Source organism: Berghia stephanieae, chromosome 1 (assembly GCF_034508935.2).
Source record: "Berghia stephanieae isolate SIO BIC M18660-M18661 chromosome 1, UCSD_Bste_1.3, whole genome shotgun sequence".
Classification (NCBI taxonomy): Eukaryota; Metazoa; Mollusca; class Gastropoda; order Nudibranchia; family Aeolidiidae; genus Berghia; species Berghia stephanieae.
In genome coordinates, this window is record NC_088360.1 from 110,748,449 (window position 1) to 110,765,573 (window position 17,125).

Sequence of the window (17,125 nt, forward strand, 5' to 3'; positions counted from 1 at the left end):
ATACGTTGGTTATAAAACGTGGCTGATTTAAGGCATGTCATGATTATAACAATTACGTTAGCAACATTACATAAAATTGAATATATGACAATGCCATCAAATTTTTGCCTCGTTTAGATAAACCCCAGGTTTCATTTTTAATGGTTACCTGATAGTTGATAGATCAATCAAAATAACCAATATCAAAATTATATATTTAAGAACCCTTGCCATATGTTGTTTTTTTGTTTGTTTTTTTTTTGTTTGTTTTTTTGTTTTTGTTTTTTTTTTTTTTTTGTAACTCAGGAAACACGTGACCTCTCAGAAGCAGCGACGATCTTTGTTCATTATTCTTACTTTAAATGCGATCTCTCAGAGAACTCACTTCGATTATAATAATATTATCATTCCTATCACAATGAAAATCTCAGATGTGAGAAAAATAAAGAAAAAAACCCACAAAACAACTAAACTTAACACGATTTTCTGCGTCACTTTCTGAGACAGGGTTATTTCCCTTTACCCCTCTGATTAAGGCGCGTGTCGACGAAAAATCCGTTGCGCGATGGCAGCTCATTAGACAGTCGTTTGCCCGCGCCGCATCGCGCATCGCGAGACACGTCAATCAGAGAAAAATGTCTCATCCGCGTCGCACGTTTGGAGTGTAACGTATGTGTTGTTTTTTTTCTTCTCTTTCCCCTGTATGGAGGGAGTATTATTAGCTATCTATATTATTACCTTCTCGCCTCTCGGTTTATTTTTTGTCGAACGCATATCCGAGTCTTGCGAACGTTGGGGGTTAATTTTGTATCCCCGATGGACTAATGAATTGTTTTGTATTGGATATTTGCTGCTGTGAATGAAAGGACCTGAAACTGTTTGATTCGATCTGTGATGTTGCTTTGATGGACTAGCTGTTCACGTGTTCCTTATATAAAATCGCTATAAAATTTTTAAAATATTATATCATCTGGAAATAACCGTTTTGTGTTGATAGTGATAACATCGCCATTTGGAATTAGATTAAAAGGTTCGTGATTTTGGTTTATAACATTTTGTTGTTGTTCGCTTTGAATCTCTCATGTGCCTCTCTCGATATTTTTTCCACACATCCTCGTCATCATCTGCATCATCATCATCATCATCATCATCATCATCATCACCATCATCATCATCATCATCATCATCATCATCATCATCATCATCATCATCATCATCATCATCATCATCATCTTTTTCTCAGTTCTGTTTATTGAGAATTTGGCTTAAGATAATGAATCCAGATAATGATAATGAATTGATCAGAATAATATTTTTAATATGACATTATACCTACGGAATATAATACGGTATTTCCATTCTTATTATTACACATTAACTGTGTGGAATCTGCGTGTGAAAAAAAGTAGACCTTTTTACTCTGTACATTGTCATCTGTCTTATTAAAACGTATCTTAGATGACTTGCTCAAAGTTCTGTTTAACGTTTATAGACATGGTCTGTTACACATTGAAAGTGTCCTATTTTCATAGTTTGTGTATAACTATGTCACACTAATATGTAGAGCAAATAGGCAATATGCATTTAACACAATGTTGGAGTTATAGGTCGTACCGTGTCATATTATTTACGTGCTAATAAATAGGCATTAATAACCTTTAAATGCTCTGTGAAACTTTCATGCATAGATACAATTTTTCAAATATAAACAACATGCATTATCAATTGATGATTTTGAGTATAAAATCATAATTTAAAAATTATTAAAAATCTAATTAATTATCCTTTTTAGAATCTAACAACACACGGATATGTCGTGATAAGTAAAGATCTCAAAGTATCTTAAAACGTCAAAAGTGAAAAGGAAAAAGTTCATTAAATAAATTAGATCTACATGACTAATAGTACATAACATAGAATGTTTATTAATCACAACCATTCATGTGTGTGTGTGTGTGTGTGTGTGTGTGTGTGTGTTTGTGTGTGTGTGTGCGTTCCTAATAACTTGTACAAATTGTTTGGTAGATTCATTTGAGTAATGTCAATTTATAAATAAAAAATAAATGCAATTATGTTCATTTCACACTACGGTTATCTTGATATTTCTACAAGTCTGTTTTAAATTAATATTTAATTATTCCATGTCTGTTTTGGTTCATATTGAATCAATTAATCACAAATGAGTTTATTTTATCACAGATGTTTTTAACCTTAACCACTGCCTTGCAATGGTAGCACGTCTGACCGGTAATTAGGAGTTCTGAGGTTCGATCCCCAGTAAAAGCGTTGATTTTTTAAAAGATTATTTTTTATTATTTCATTTTTCTTTCCGCTTTGACAAGCACTGTTTCATACACACCGATTCGGGTTGTATTTAACACAACTATATAAAAAAAAGAAACACACACACACAGTTGGTATTCACCATACCCCATGCACGCAACGACAATTTTCCCCCTTCGGGCAAAGCATAAAATTAAGCAATGTCACACTTACTTATGTTTTTCTTTTTCTTCTTGTGGTTATAATAATTAATTTGGTCATGTCGAAATTGGCGTAGATAGTAATATTTTACCAATGACTCATACATTTGGTATTCCACTCGCATGGAATTTTATTTTTTTTTAAAAGCAACATAATATCTACTGGTCTGTTAATTAGAATTTTAAATACACATTTTTAGATTGAGATCACACGACCCAGTTTGTTTTCATTCGCTCTTTGTAGTTATCTCGTGGAGAATTAATTGGTGATAAATCAACAATAAGGACATTTTTTACTTATTATATATAGGCTAAGTCTCACATTCTCTATAAACAAAACTTGATATCTACAACTTCATCAAGATCAAACGGTTTAAATTTTATACTGACGGTTTAACATTTAGATATTATTTCTTTTGTTTGCTCGCTCGAGCTGATAGTATGACCTACACGTGTCGCAAGAACGCTCTTAAAAACAAAAGTAAATACATAAAAAATATTTGCGTGATCCTAGCAGTGGAAACCAATCAATCAAAATCAATTTATTCTTTATGCCTGTTTGCTCTATACAGCGTACACTGACAAAACGGATCTTTAATGATTTTGGTCGGAAGATTTTGGATTCTTATTATATTGATGAATTTGGGTGCATTTCAACAAATCAAAAATTCTTAAACCTGACAGCAGTCAGAAGTCTCGTGTTTAACATTGTTAACATAGTCATCTCATTTCAACAATGTTTGAAGTAAATAGATTCTGGCTAAATTGGGAAAAAAGTGTTTTGCCTGTGTGTGTTCTAGAAGAGCTCATAACTTTTAAAAGCTTCTTTTTCATCCTTTTTTTCTAGATTTTTAAAAGTTTTGTATCTCAATTGATCTGATATTACTTTATTGTTATCGTGATGCTAATTTGAAGTTCATATTTTATGGATTCCATTGTGCCATGTAATAACTGGTCATGTATTATTATACGTGATAACAATAGTATGCGTTCAACAAGATATGTTTTTGTTTGTATTTGTTGTGGGTTATAAAATCAACTCGAATGTTTTATGTACAGATTGTATAGCCGCTGTCAATTGAATATCACATTTGAATCGTTACCATGCCTTCAGAACAAAAAAAAAAATGCGTATTATATATATTATATATATATATATATATATATATATATATATATATATATATATATATATATTATGCATATATTAGCTCGTATTTTTCATTATGTTGGGTAAGTCATTCTCAAATCGCAGCATAGTTAATCACAATTTCTGATCATATCAGATAAATGAAATGTGTCTGTTAACACATGTGCACACCCATTTTTTTCAGAAGTTATCTCAGTCTACCATCAATTCCTCTACGGATGGGTGAACATGAAAACAGAGACTGAAGTATTATTATTGATAGACGCAATAATAACATTACACTGTTATATAGCACCCCTTAATAAAAACCTCTTCACATTGTGTTCAATTCAAAATTTGCCAAGCGTTCCGTGACTCCTTTATATAAATTCGAACAAAACTGCTACACAGTGACAAAAAGTCTTGCTTTCACTTTGGGCAGAAAGTTTATAATTGATAGTATTATATCGTTGGACTACAGTGGCCCTTACTTGTCTTAAAGTCTTGAAAATCTCGGGTTAAAGTTAAAGACTTGTTGATATGGTGGTCGACGGAAAAGGGCTCCGGGGTCACTATTAATCTATTACGTACATGAAGTTGGAAGTTTTCTGACCAAAATGATAAAAAAAGAGTTTTGTTATCGAACTGCAGAATACGTTGGTTTTTTGGGGGTTTTTTTTTCGTATGTGGAATCGTGAGAAGTCTTTTCAGTGCATGTGTAACTTGTGTAACTTTATATCTTAAGAGTACTGTAATAAAAATCGAATTAGAATACTGTATTATTATGTTTTCAATTGTAAGAGGTTCTTAATCATTGAATCACTTGTAAAGCGTTTTTAAAGTGAGCTATGGTCTGTGATTCTTTCGTATATAATTTTTTTTTTAAATCAACCCTTTGTATCAATCTTGGTGTGTATCAAAAATCTGTATTATGTTTTCATGTAATCGTGAAATTATTCTTAGGATGTTTCTTTGTTGGATGGAATATCTCACTTTTTCATAATAAAATATTGAAGGTAACTATTTTCTTTAATTTGACTCCTGGATATTTCAAATTTAATCTTTGTTTATTTTCTAGAGATAATAATATATTTATCTATTATATATAATTCTCGTCGGGTCTAGTTTGTTTAATGGTTACAGATATTTGAAAATGTGCAACCTATATTCGAATAGTTTTGTCTTTCATATAAATTGACGGAATATTTTTCACACGTAGATAACATAATTGTTATGGTACCCAGTCTATCTAACGTATAAAATAATGCTTGAGGAGTCTCATTCAGTTGCAGTCTGGGTGGGGTTCCAGATCTCCCATAGTGGGCAGGGAGATACAGACTCTGTCTTCTATCCCCTTATATCTGTTTTCCAACATGCTTTCTGTCTTTGCCTTAGAATTAGATTACTTAGTTTTCTCCTGGCCCTGGCCGGAGTCCTGTCTGGGAGTGAAACAGTCAAATGCATAGTGATTGTTTTGGGAGATGATATTTTTCCCCTTGTAAATCATCTCTCTGTTATGTATTATTATATTTGTTATTTTGAATGTGTAATGTAGGCATTTGAGTATATTCCTCTTTGTTGGATGTTGTGCTTGTGTCCGGATGAGACTTATAGGTGATCTCAAACTAAGTACATTGGTGGTATGCTCTTAGAATCTACATCTGATCCCTATTTGTTCCCAGTTCCCCTTTGTCTTACTTTCTCTTTGGTGCTTTAATTGTAATTCTGGAACTTTTTACTATCCCATTTTCTTCCTTTTTACTGGCGCTGATATAACCTAAATGTGTTGCAAGCGCCGTAAAACCCTTAAAAATAAACAAACAATCAGTTGGAGTCGTCACCGCGTAGTGACTACAATTAAAACAAAGATCAAGGCTCTTTGTCATTGAGTATTACTGTTACGAACGGTGGCGTGTCCTTTTTGTTTCTTCAATTTTAAATGTTGAAGCGATTGATTCATCTCCTAGTTTATAATAACTATTTGATAATTGCGGACGGAAAATAAATAATCATAACATGACATAATTTGCACTGGATCAATGAATGTACTTAACATGAGCTATGGCCTTCACTGACCTTTCCGTGAATAATTTTCTCTTATATTCTTCCTCTTATTTTAATAACTGATAAGAGGGGGTTTGGTTTGTTTCGGAGCAAAATAAAGACGCCGCTTGTTGTGATGTTCTGAACAAGGTGCGCGACTCGACATAAATGACAGGCAATTTATGAAATCACCTGAGCTTGGCAATACCGTGTGCGTCTCTTGGGGTTTTAAGAGCACAATAAATAAAAGACGCGATGCTTACATTACATTGCATTACATAGCTATAGCTACGTACACACATTTAATAGGATAATGAGATAATGACGAAATTGTGCTTACGAAGGGGAGTTTATTTCCGTCTTTCAAACAGTTTACACCGTCGTTTTATTCCTTATCTTTACATCTTAATTTTCAATCGTTTGAAATAATGATGTATCTAGCCTTGTATAAGCAATACCGTTTATTTGTTGGATTGTTTTATGAGTGTTCTCATTTGAACATTGATGCGTTCAAGTGTTTACATAGGTGTGAGTCATTAGCACTAATGCGATTCAAAGTTGTCCTTATTCAGAACCGAAGGACCCCTTGGAGCCGCAGTTAATCTCGGCCTCTATAGCGCTAAACAGACAATAGGAATTGCTTGCTTCTCTTTGGATAGAACGCCAGGCTGTTCGCAAAGTGCTTTCCGCCAGATCTAACTGATTCAACTGCCCAATCACTGCTTGGTAAACAAGGGGTCAGAAAAACATTCTTGACTTCACCCGGGATTGATGGAGCGAGTGCTGTACCAAGCGTGCGGCTATATGGTCTTGTAGTATGACACTCGCTTTCGGATCGGAAAGTCCTGGGTTCGAGCCTCACTCGGCACATATTTGAGTCCTTGAAGAAGGCTCTTTACTCACATTCTCTAACCGTACTCAGGTGCAAATTGAGTATCTGGTCGTTAACAGCGTTGTCTCTGTTTGAAAAAAATTGTAATATCGCCTAATAGGCGTCATGTCCCGTCCTACATGTTACACGTTGCTGTTGGCCAGGGGCCCCTTTTAAAGCGCTTTGATCACGTTAGTGGATATTGCGCTATATAAAAGCACAGTTTTATTTTACCAAGTGAGCGATCAGAACCCCCCCCCCCCCTCCCCCCTTCCCCCAAACTAATGAGATTATAGAAGGAAATACTCCTACCTAAGAAATAAACAGCAAATTGTTGTTGTCTGTCCGTTTGTTTATCTTTCTATCCAACATTGGATATTGTAACATCTACATCGATATGTATACGTTTTTCATTCTCTCCGTATGTCTTTCGATCTATAAACCGATTAATAAGTAATAATAATAACACATCTTTATTGTCCTAAAAAAAAGTGGCAGTTTGTCATTTGGTTACACATTTATAACAATACAATATAGACATAGACACACTCACACAGATGCTCATTAGTAACATCGTAGTCATCGAAAAAAAAAATTGTTAAAGTAAAAAAAAAACAACAAAGTATTGATCTGATAGAAATGAACAAATTATGTTTGTAATAATTGTACTAAGCCTTTTACCGTAGATGTTATACTGTGATTATAAAGAAAATAAGGCTTGAATTGTTCAAAATATAACATTAGCAATAATCACAGAAGAAGGTCAATTTTTAATTGGAAAAAAACCATCGTTTCTTTACATTATGAATGGTTTATCTCAGTCATTTTAAGCATGTCATTAATTTCCGTGGCAATCGGTCAACATATTTATATAACATTTTGCCAGCTTATTATGTTTATACTGATGTATGCTTATTTTGCAGGCCTGATAACCCAAATTGTCATGGTCTCATTGTTGTAATGGAAATACTCTCAAACCAACGCAAAATAGTGTCCATTACAACAACTGTTAAAACAAGCCTATAATTGCGATTGGGATTTATCCACTATTTACCCCCTCTTTTTTTTTTTTTTTTTTTTTTTTTGTTTGTTTGTTTTGTTTTGATGGACGAGTTTTGTGGCCAAAATCGTTAAATTGTTTGGGTCTTTTTTTTTTAGAGTACGGCGGTCTTAGTGTAATGATCTCTTTTATAGGATCGGTCACAGTTTGTCTTATTGACAGGTGTATACTATTGATTGTGACTCGTAAAGTATTTTTAATGATATGTATTATCATTGTCATTATCATTTGTTTTTGTTCTATTCCAATTTACCTTTACGTAAGTTACTTACAATAGCCATTAGTTTTACTGTCCTTTAATTATGTATAGGGTGTGTGTGCGTGTGTGTGTGTTAGTATGTGTGTGTGTGTTTGTGTGTGTATGTGGAAAGAGGGGGGGGGGGGGGGGAGGTAATACGTATTTGGATTTGTGTCAAACATCGGGATGGGACTAATTAACAACTATCCCATTGTTTGTTTCATTAAATGATATAATAATTAATTTAGTAATTCCCTGATTGATATTAAAAATAAATACTTTCTAAATTGCTGGATGAAGCTCCCGATATATTTAATCCCTCCTCCGCCCTTCTCTCTGTCTCTCTCTCTCTATCTCTCTCTCTCTCTATCTCTCTCTCTCTCTATCTCTCTCTCTCTCTCCCTCGCTCTCTCTCTCTCTCTCTCTCTCTCTCTCTCTCCCCCTCGCTCTCTCTCATCTCTCTCTCTCTCTCTCTCTCATATATATATTATATATATATATTATATACATATATATTATAATATATATATATTACAATTATGTCTGTCCCTGTCCCCCTTTCCTTCGTGTGTTGATGACCGGTAGATGAGGTGGGAGGACCTTTGGTTTACTAGCCATAATAACGCCATACTCTCATCTCACCGTATCGTTCATCGTGTTTTGTTGATGAATAGAACACTAATCGTCCACATCTTTGTAACACACATTAAAACGTCTATTCCAGTTTTATTTTCATTGTTAGTAATGTACCTTTGTTTTAGTATAATTACGTTGTCTTAAAAACAATGAAGATACTCGGTGTATGATTTTTCAAAATAGATCCACAATAAACATTCCAATAAATTTTTTTTGGTCTCCCCCCCCCCCCCTCGCAATCCACCCACCTATGACATCATTGTATACTTTGCCGTTTCCTTTCACTTGTCATTCGATCCAGTATTCTGTGTTCGGTATGACGTATAATCAATGGGCCGAGTCTTGAGAAAACCCGGACAAAACCGTAAAGATCCTATCAATAACTAGTTCTTTGCTTTAGGAGAAATTACAGTACAATAGTGAAAAGGAAATGGGTTAGTCTTATAATAAATAATACTTTGATTAGAAAATTAAGTACAATATAATAAGTAATGGTTTGTTTGTCTTATCAAACGAGCATATATGAGGATATCAAAATGTAATGAAAAAATGTTTTTGTGGTTTGTCTCCGAGGCATTCATTGGTTGTATTAAGTGTTTCAAGAAAGGAGGGGAGTAATTGATGGTTTTTCTCGTCATTTGTATTTGTTTTATTTTACAAACAGTATTGCTCTCTCTCTCTCTCTCTCTCTCTCTCTCTCTCTCTCTCTCTCTCTCTCTCTCTCTCTCGCTCACACACACTTTCTATCTATCTATCCATCCATCTATTACACACATTTTGTTCAATAAACAGAACAACAACAAACACACCAAAAAAAAAACACCACAACCCCCCCCCCCCAAAAACAAAAAAACAAAAAACAAAAAACAGAACCTTTATCGACCATGATGCCATCAGCGATTATTTTATCTTTTTTCCAGTTTAGAAAAGAAAAAGATAGAATTTTTTATTTCTTTTAAATTTAAAAAAATGACATTCTTCTTATAAGAAAGCATGATTTAGATAGCAGTGTTACCATCTTTGCATGAATGCAATTATTTAGGAATAACATTTCAAAAATTTCACCAAATCTCTGTGTTTGCACATAATATTATTCTCTCTATCGAGGCACGGCCATCACCTTGATTCGTCCATGGAAGTTCTAGGTGAGTAGCCGGTTACGCTCCGCTGCACAAAGACAAAAGGCCCGATGTTCGGCGACAGCTCGTTCCGAGAGCCGAAGCAAATCAATGAGACACAATTGAACGAATGCTGGTGTGAATCTATGGAAGAGGGAAATAATATAGTGTTCAGAATAATAAATCATAACATTTTAAGTGTTGTAAGAGAGAAAAAAATTAGATGAATAGATTGGACGGATGGATAGACACTGAAAAAATCGGCAAATTTTGCGTTTAGTTTGCCCGGCTATATTGAGCCCTGAAGGAAGTGCGACCTTTTCATTATGGGTCGTGGAAAATTGATCCCTGAAGGGTTAGCGTTATTCAATGGCTCATTGTATTTATTGGTCTATATTTTTAGAATATATATATTTTATGTTTTTGATCGAAATGTATTTTGGCTATTAGTATTAACGACCTTTTATGTATTATATACAGAACAAACACGCAAATTAGCCCATTTGTCCTATACTAAACCTCTCCCTGTTGTATATATATATATATATATAATATATATATATATATATATATATGTATATATATATATAATATAATATATATATATATATATTATTTTTTTTGTTTTTAATTTTTATATTTTATATTAGCTCTAACCATCACTATCGAGCACTTTCGTACCTACGAGTGCCCACCAACACTCATATATATTATATTATATATATATATAAATTGCAAATAGTAGACTACCTTATTCTGTTTATATAAAGTGTACTTTTGTTTATTGTATACAATTGATTTAATAAAAAAAAAGAACGAACAAAAAAAAAACTATTTTTTTTTCAAAAGCTTTATTATAATGTCTGTAACGAACAACGTCAAATTAAATCTTCATTAAGATTTCCTCAACATGCCTTTTTAAAACGTGTTAAACCCGTAGTTTTCAGTGGTAAAAATCGATATTCTCTATAACTAACTCTTTGTTTAACGATTTGGCCTCGGCAGGATTAATGGATGCTTATAATTCCCAAATACAGTGTGACAGCATAACCTATTGCGAGTAGATCATTTACAATTGTAACATTTAATTTTCACAAAATTGTAACATTTAATTCTCTTAAAATTCTCATGTCAACCATGTCTTGTCATTGAACATATTTGGATGAGATCAGCGCTTTTTAAATTAAAAAAAAAATTATATTTATGTTACATGATAATTCGTTTTTCGACTTTTTATTGAAGTAAAGATGATTGTATCGCTCCGCAGTTGCCTCAAAAAAAAATAGATATATAACTGTTTATTAGTAGACAGATAGGTTGTCATTTAATAATAATAAAAAAAAGTAAATAACTAAAATTTCCTATATTCGTCCCCAAGGGGAAATTTGTCTTTAGGGTCTATTCCAAGGGAAGACTGGAATGACCCAGGCGTCAGTCGCAGTGCAGCGCCGCAATTTTGTTACCCACCGTCACAAAATGGTATTATACCGGAATTATTATTATTATTATTATTATTATATTATTATTATTATTATTATTATTATTATTATTATTATTATTATTATTATTATTATTATTGCTGTTGTTGTTGTTGCTATTATTATTATGACTCTTCTTCTCCTTCTTCTTCTTCTTCTTCTTTTTCTTCCCTATTCTTGTTGTTGTTGTTCTTGTTGTTGTTGCTGTTGTTGTTGTTGTTGTTCTTCTTCTTCTTCTTCTTCTTCTTCTTCTTCTTCTTCTTCTTCTTCTTCTTCTTCTTATTATTATTATTATTATTATTATTATTATTATTATTATTATTATTATTATTATTATTATTATTATCATCAAATAAAATTGACTGCAAAGTTTGGCCCAACATAATATACACCTCATTTACATTATAATGTGTCTGTCCTGTCTCTTCTATATTTCCGTCTCTTCGACGACCTATCTTTCTGTCTGTACATATATCTTTTTTTTTTTTTAAATATATAATGTCTGCCTATATCAGCTCCAATCGATCCGAAAAGGCCCATCACAATCCATAATAGTACCCTGCCGTACTCTGGAAAGACACATATTTAAAATTTTGGCCAGAAAACTCGACCTTCAGATATCGATCGACTTAAACGACTCTCATCTTGGCAAAAACTCTCAAACCCGGAACTTCGCCGAAGTCCCGGTGTGAGTTTTTGCTAAGATGAGAGTCGTTTGCGTTTAAATCGATCGATATTTGAAGGACGAGTTTTCTGGCCAAATTTTTAAATATGTGTTTTTCCAGAGTACGGCAATACCTTTGTTTGCTTTTCGTTATTTTTACCATATTATTTCATTTTTATTTGTCCATAATTTACTTTCACCCCCTACCCCTCCGTTTCCTCGCCCCGTGGGTTTATGCTTCTTTGATTGGGTGTTGATGGCCCAAGGCGGTGCTATTGTGTGTATGGAGTGGGGAGCAGTCGTGTACAGAGCTGTTTCATTGATTTATAGAATTTTGATGGGCGACAGACGATGATGCTCCATTTGGTTGTCTACGCTTGCTACTTTTTGCAGTTTAAATCTGCCGGTTTGTTTCACGCCCACGATAATACAGTAGTAGTCTCGTTGTGTAAGTCTTACAGTTACGACAGATTTACTCTGTATTATTTGTTTTTATCTTGTTTATTTTGTCGGCGTTGAATAATCAGCAGTAAGGTTATGAAATAGTTTGCAATTTGATGCGACAGCTGCTAAAACATCGCATTTAAAAGTATGATTTCTTTCTTTTTGACATATCAGATATTATGTCGTAAAGGGTCTGTTTTCATTCTGTTCGCTAAATCATATGGATGTTAACTCTTGACTGATCCTTTATTACAGGATGAAGCTCAATGATGATGATGATGATGATGATGATGATGATGATGATGATGATGATGATGATGGTGATGATGTAGGTTGAGGAGAGCAATGTATCTATGTTTCTAAAGTAGTATATTTATTATTATTATTATTATTATTATTATTATTATTATTATTATTATTATTATTATTATTATTATTATTATTATTATTATTATTATTATCAATAATATTATCATTATTATTGTAATATCATCAACAATATTAATAATTTTATCATCATCATTATCACCATCATCATCATCATCATCATCATCATCATCATCATCATCATCATCATCGCAATTTCTGATCGAAGTAAGATGACCCCTTTACTTCAAGATGATAATGGCCTTCTCCTTTAACAACTGCCTATTATGCCGTCCTTCTGCAGTCAACAGACGTCCCTGCCAATAAATACCATTTAGAAAGACCTTAGAACTGTAGGCTAAGACCTCTTAACGATCCGTGTGAATTGGATTATTTCCCCCTTTGACCTTTAATTCCATGCTTTGATTGGCTGACTGGTAGACAACGACACGATCTGATTGGTCTCTACCTTTGTACTCCACGTCTGGGTAAAAAAACAAGGAAGGGAAAAAAAGTAAAACAAAAGGGGGAAAAAAGAAGGTGGAAAAAAAAAACAAAACCATCAGCTCTTATCTATCTTTCTGTGGTTTCATGATCTCTTTGAATTGGATGTGAGTGCTTTATTGGTTTCATGCTCTTGTCTTAAAGCACTTCTTACTTGTCCTCTCAAGAGATTAAAAGCGTACACTGCCTGTTGTTTTGAATGGAATTCAATTTTACTCTTTCAATTCTTTACGCAGTGAGACAAGAAAAGTGTGAGACATGTTTTGTGTATTTTCTCTATCAATCACGCTGAAGAATGACGTTGGAAAGAATGTTGAAATACACTTTTACACTGGCATTGTAAACTGATATGTTTGTTTTTTTTTTTAAAGAGCTTTACTATAGAGCAATATCCGCTAAATGTGCTCAAAGCGCTTTACAAGGGGTCCCTAACCAACAGCAACACTTAATATGTAGAATGAGATATGACGCCTGTTAGGCGATGTTGCTTTTTTTTGGACAGAGGCAACGCTTTTAACGGCCATGTATTCATTTTACACCTGAGTACGGTGAGAGAATGTGAGTAAAGAGTCTTTTCCAAGGACTCAACTATGCGCCGAGCGAGGCTCGAACCCAGGACCTTCCGATCCGAAAGCGAGTGTCATACTACTAGACCACAAAGCTGCACCGCATAGTCCTCTTCGTCTTTTGTCATCAGCCGTCCAACGGAGTACAGTTCTTGTCAAAGCATTCTGACAACACATCCAAGCCATATTTATAATTCATTACTACCCATGCTGTTATTCGACATCCTAGTGCTATGTAGTCTTGTGGTATGATGGAAGGTCCTGGGTTCGAGCATCGCTCAGCGCATAGTTGAGTCCTTGGGGGAGAAAAAAACCTCTTTACTCACATTCTCTCACCCTGCACAGGTGTAAAATGAGTACATGGCCGTTAACAGTGTTGTCTCTGTCCGAAAAACACACTGTAATATCGCCTAACAGGCGTCATGTCTCGTTCTACATGTTAAGTGTTGCTATTGGCTAGGGACCTCTTTTAAAGCGCGTTGAGCACGTTTAGTGGATATTGCTCTTATTAAAAGCTCAAGTTTGTTGAGTTTTTGTTTTTTGTTTTTGTTTTTTTTTTAGAAAGAAGGCAAACTGTCATTACGGCCTACGCGCTGTACAGTTGCTTCTAATAATGTAATTTTACTTAAGATGTAGTCAAGAGCGATGATACGATTGGCAGTAATTTTCTATCGAGGATCACAAGGACAGATGATAATGGTTTAGCGTGATTTCACCTGCTTGTTATAAACGATAAGTATACTTACACGGCTTGTTATGATGAGGGTTGGCCCTCCCTAATTCGAGTCCTCTGCTCGTTAAGATGTTTACTTGTGGTAAATTACAATAATTCTCAATCCTGAAATAAGTCGTGATCCATTAAATACTCTTCCTATGAACATAATGGTAATGAGAATTTACCGTGATATGCTACATGAGTTGGGTACTTATTACAGATGAAGCATTACAATCATTTGACGTGGAAATACTACCGAGAATATTCGAATTTCTTTCCAACTACAACTCCTCCCATTATTTTTCTAGTTATTACTGTAGAGCGATGTATACTTATATGCAGGTCTACTAATCCAGATTGTTATTTAAATTTGCTTATTGTTGTTATGGAAATAATACTCTCAAATCAACACAAAAACAGTGTTCATTACAATGTTAAATCAAGCCCATAATTGCGTTCAATTGTCAGACCTACAAATATGTGCACGTCGCGGCAGGACTAGCATGTAGCAACACACTTTCACCAACTATGAAATTATAGCCGTATTTATTGTTCATCGGATATGTCACCTTTGACTGGTTTTTGTCTAAAATAGTGAAAAAGTTTGTTTACTTTTTGATCATTAATTATGTCACAAATTGTGTGAGTATAGATGGATGATTGACACTTGTCTGAAGCGCATGGCTGTCGTAACGTATAAAAATATTTACGTATTTAAAATTTTGGCCAGAGAACTCGTCCTTCAATAAATATTGCTTGATTATAATGACCCTTATCTTGACAATCACTCTCAAACCTTGGACTTCTTCTTCAGAGCACGACAGGTTTATGCTACATGCAATCTTAAGAGAAATGGAGAGTTGAAGTTGAAGGGGGGGGGGGGGGGGGGGGGCAGGAGAAATCAAAATGAAAACATACTCCCTCTCTCTCTCTCTCTCTCTCTCTCTCTCTCTCTCTCTCACACACACACACACACACACACACACACACATAAGCACAGAGAAGAGAGAGAAAAAATAGAGAGAGACGGGGCAGAACGAAAGAGAGAGAGAGAGAGTGTGTGTGTGTGTGTGAGAGAGAGAGAGAGAGAGAGAGAGAGAGAGAGAGAGAGGACTGCGGGGGTTTTCTTAAAGGGGGTCATACAGGGCACTTCTAAAAAAAACAACAACTAATATACAGCAAGGATTTGATGATTAATGCATCAGGTTGTGGCGCAAAGAAATGTTAAAAAGTCCTTGTCGTAGATATATAAAACTACCATAAAAGAACCAACAGCACAAAATAATAAAATAAAATAAAATAAAGAAAAATAAACTGAGATAATGAAGGGACAAGAGGACAGTGAGTGACAGTCTTGTGTGACGTTTTACGGAGATAAAAGGGAAACTGATTTAAAGCTAGGGGAAGAAGGAAAAGATGAGGGAAATTGGTTTCTGTTTATGCTCTGTTAAGGCGTGAGTGAGAGGGACTCGTGTCTAACTTCTGTGTCTTTTTTTTATCCCATTAATTTTCCATCAACCAATGAAAACGCCATACTAGGGTTGTGCCGAATTTCATTGGCTGTCAGAATGATAACAAAAAAAAATACTTATTTTAGTGGCGCTTTATCTAGAGAGCAAAGTTTTGCAGCAGCACTGGCATAATCTAGTAAAAGGAAACAATGTGATTTTGAAACGTTAATCAATTATTACGATCTAATTCAAATGGCGTTTGTTTGGTTTCAAGATACAGTTGTACTGTATTATAGATATTGTATATATCGTGGTTCAGCGGTATAGTCTTTGCTTCTTACCGAAAAGTTACCGATTTTGATTACCCGCCGCGCGTTGTGGCCTTTAGCAAGTTATTGCTGACGCCTGGGTTATTCCAGTCTTCCATTGGAATAGATCCTAAAGACAAATTACCTCCTGGGGATGAATAAAGGAATTTTAAAAAATTAAAACTCTCATAAGTTGGAAATAGATTGAAGATGAAGGAATAGATAGAAAGAAAGAGAGAGTGAGAGAGAGAGAGAGAGAGAGAGAGAGAGAGAGAGAGAGAGAGTGTGTGTGTGTGTGTGTGTGTGAGATTCATATGACATGTTCCATTTTGTGCAAATGATTGATGATACCAAATTTCTACCCAAAACATAACTGATGGCAACGAATGACCGAAATAAAAATGGACTCTCTACGGCTATTTAGATGTCAGAGGACGCGATAGACTTAATGAAGTTTTTAAGCCCTTTTGGAGGGGACGTACAAGTGGCATGTGAAGCCACGAATGAGGAAAAGACTCGCGCAAAAGGATCTTCTATCTGTCATTACATTTGAATACTTCACCCCCCCCCCCCCCCCCCCAAAACAAAAAAACAAAACAAAAAAAAAAAAAACATCTCCGCCAAAACCCAACAAAAAACACAAAATAAAACAAAATAAGAATGAAATATCCCCGGTTCTCGCAGTCCGACGTGATGTTATCGGGATTTGTCGAGTGATTTGGGAAAGGCTACTGAGCATGCGTGCAAGACTTGACGGATGCAGTTAAAGAACTTCCCATTGTAAATTAAACTTCTGTGCCGGATGTAAATTTTGCTGCCTCGGGTGATACTGATTCTTTACCCCAACCCTGAAATGTTCTATCCCAAGAGGCGATCAATTACAAGACACATTCGAAAACGTTTGTTTTTTGACCGCCCCTTTTTGTGTGAGGATATTGTTGGACAAGAAAAATAAAATAGAAGAAGAGATTACTGATGGCCGAAACAAATTCCATTCAGTTAATCATTTCCATTATTTTCGCTATGTTATTTTATCAGTAGTTTTTTTTTTAACTGACTAAAATAGGATAAA

The 17,125-nt window shown here is 34.5% G+C and overlaps 1 protein-coding gene across 4 annotated transcripts in view; it reads left to right on the top strand.

Moving 5' to 3' along the window:
* Positions 1-17,125, top strand: part of LOC144962719 (uncharacterized) — a 234,225-nt gene that overhangs the window by 178,014 nt on the left and 39,086 nt on the right. The window contains exon 1 of one of the 4 annotated variants that reach the window (XM_078895910.1): positions 603-1,009. The exons of 2 other annotated variants lie outside the window; for them this stretch is intronic. The gene's annotated coding sequence lies outside the window, so the exon portion shown is untranslated. Of the gene's footprint in view, positions 1-602; positions 1,010-4,287; positions 4,608-17,125 lie in introns of those variants that run through there. One more of the 4 variants, XM_078895911.1, reaches the window with a different exon arrangement.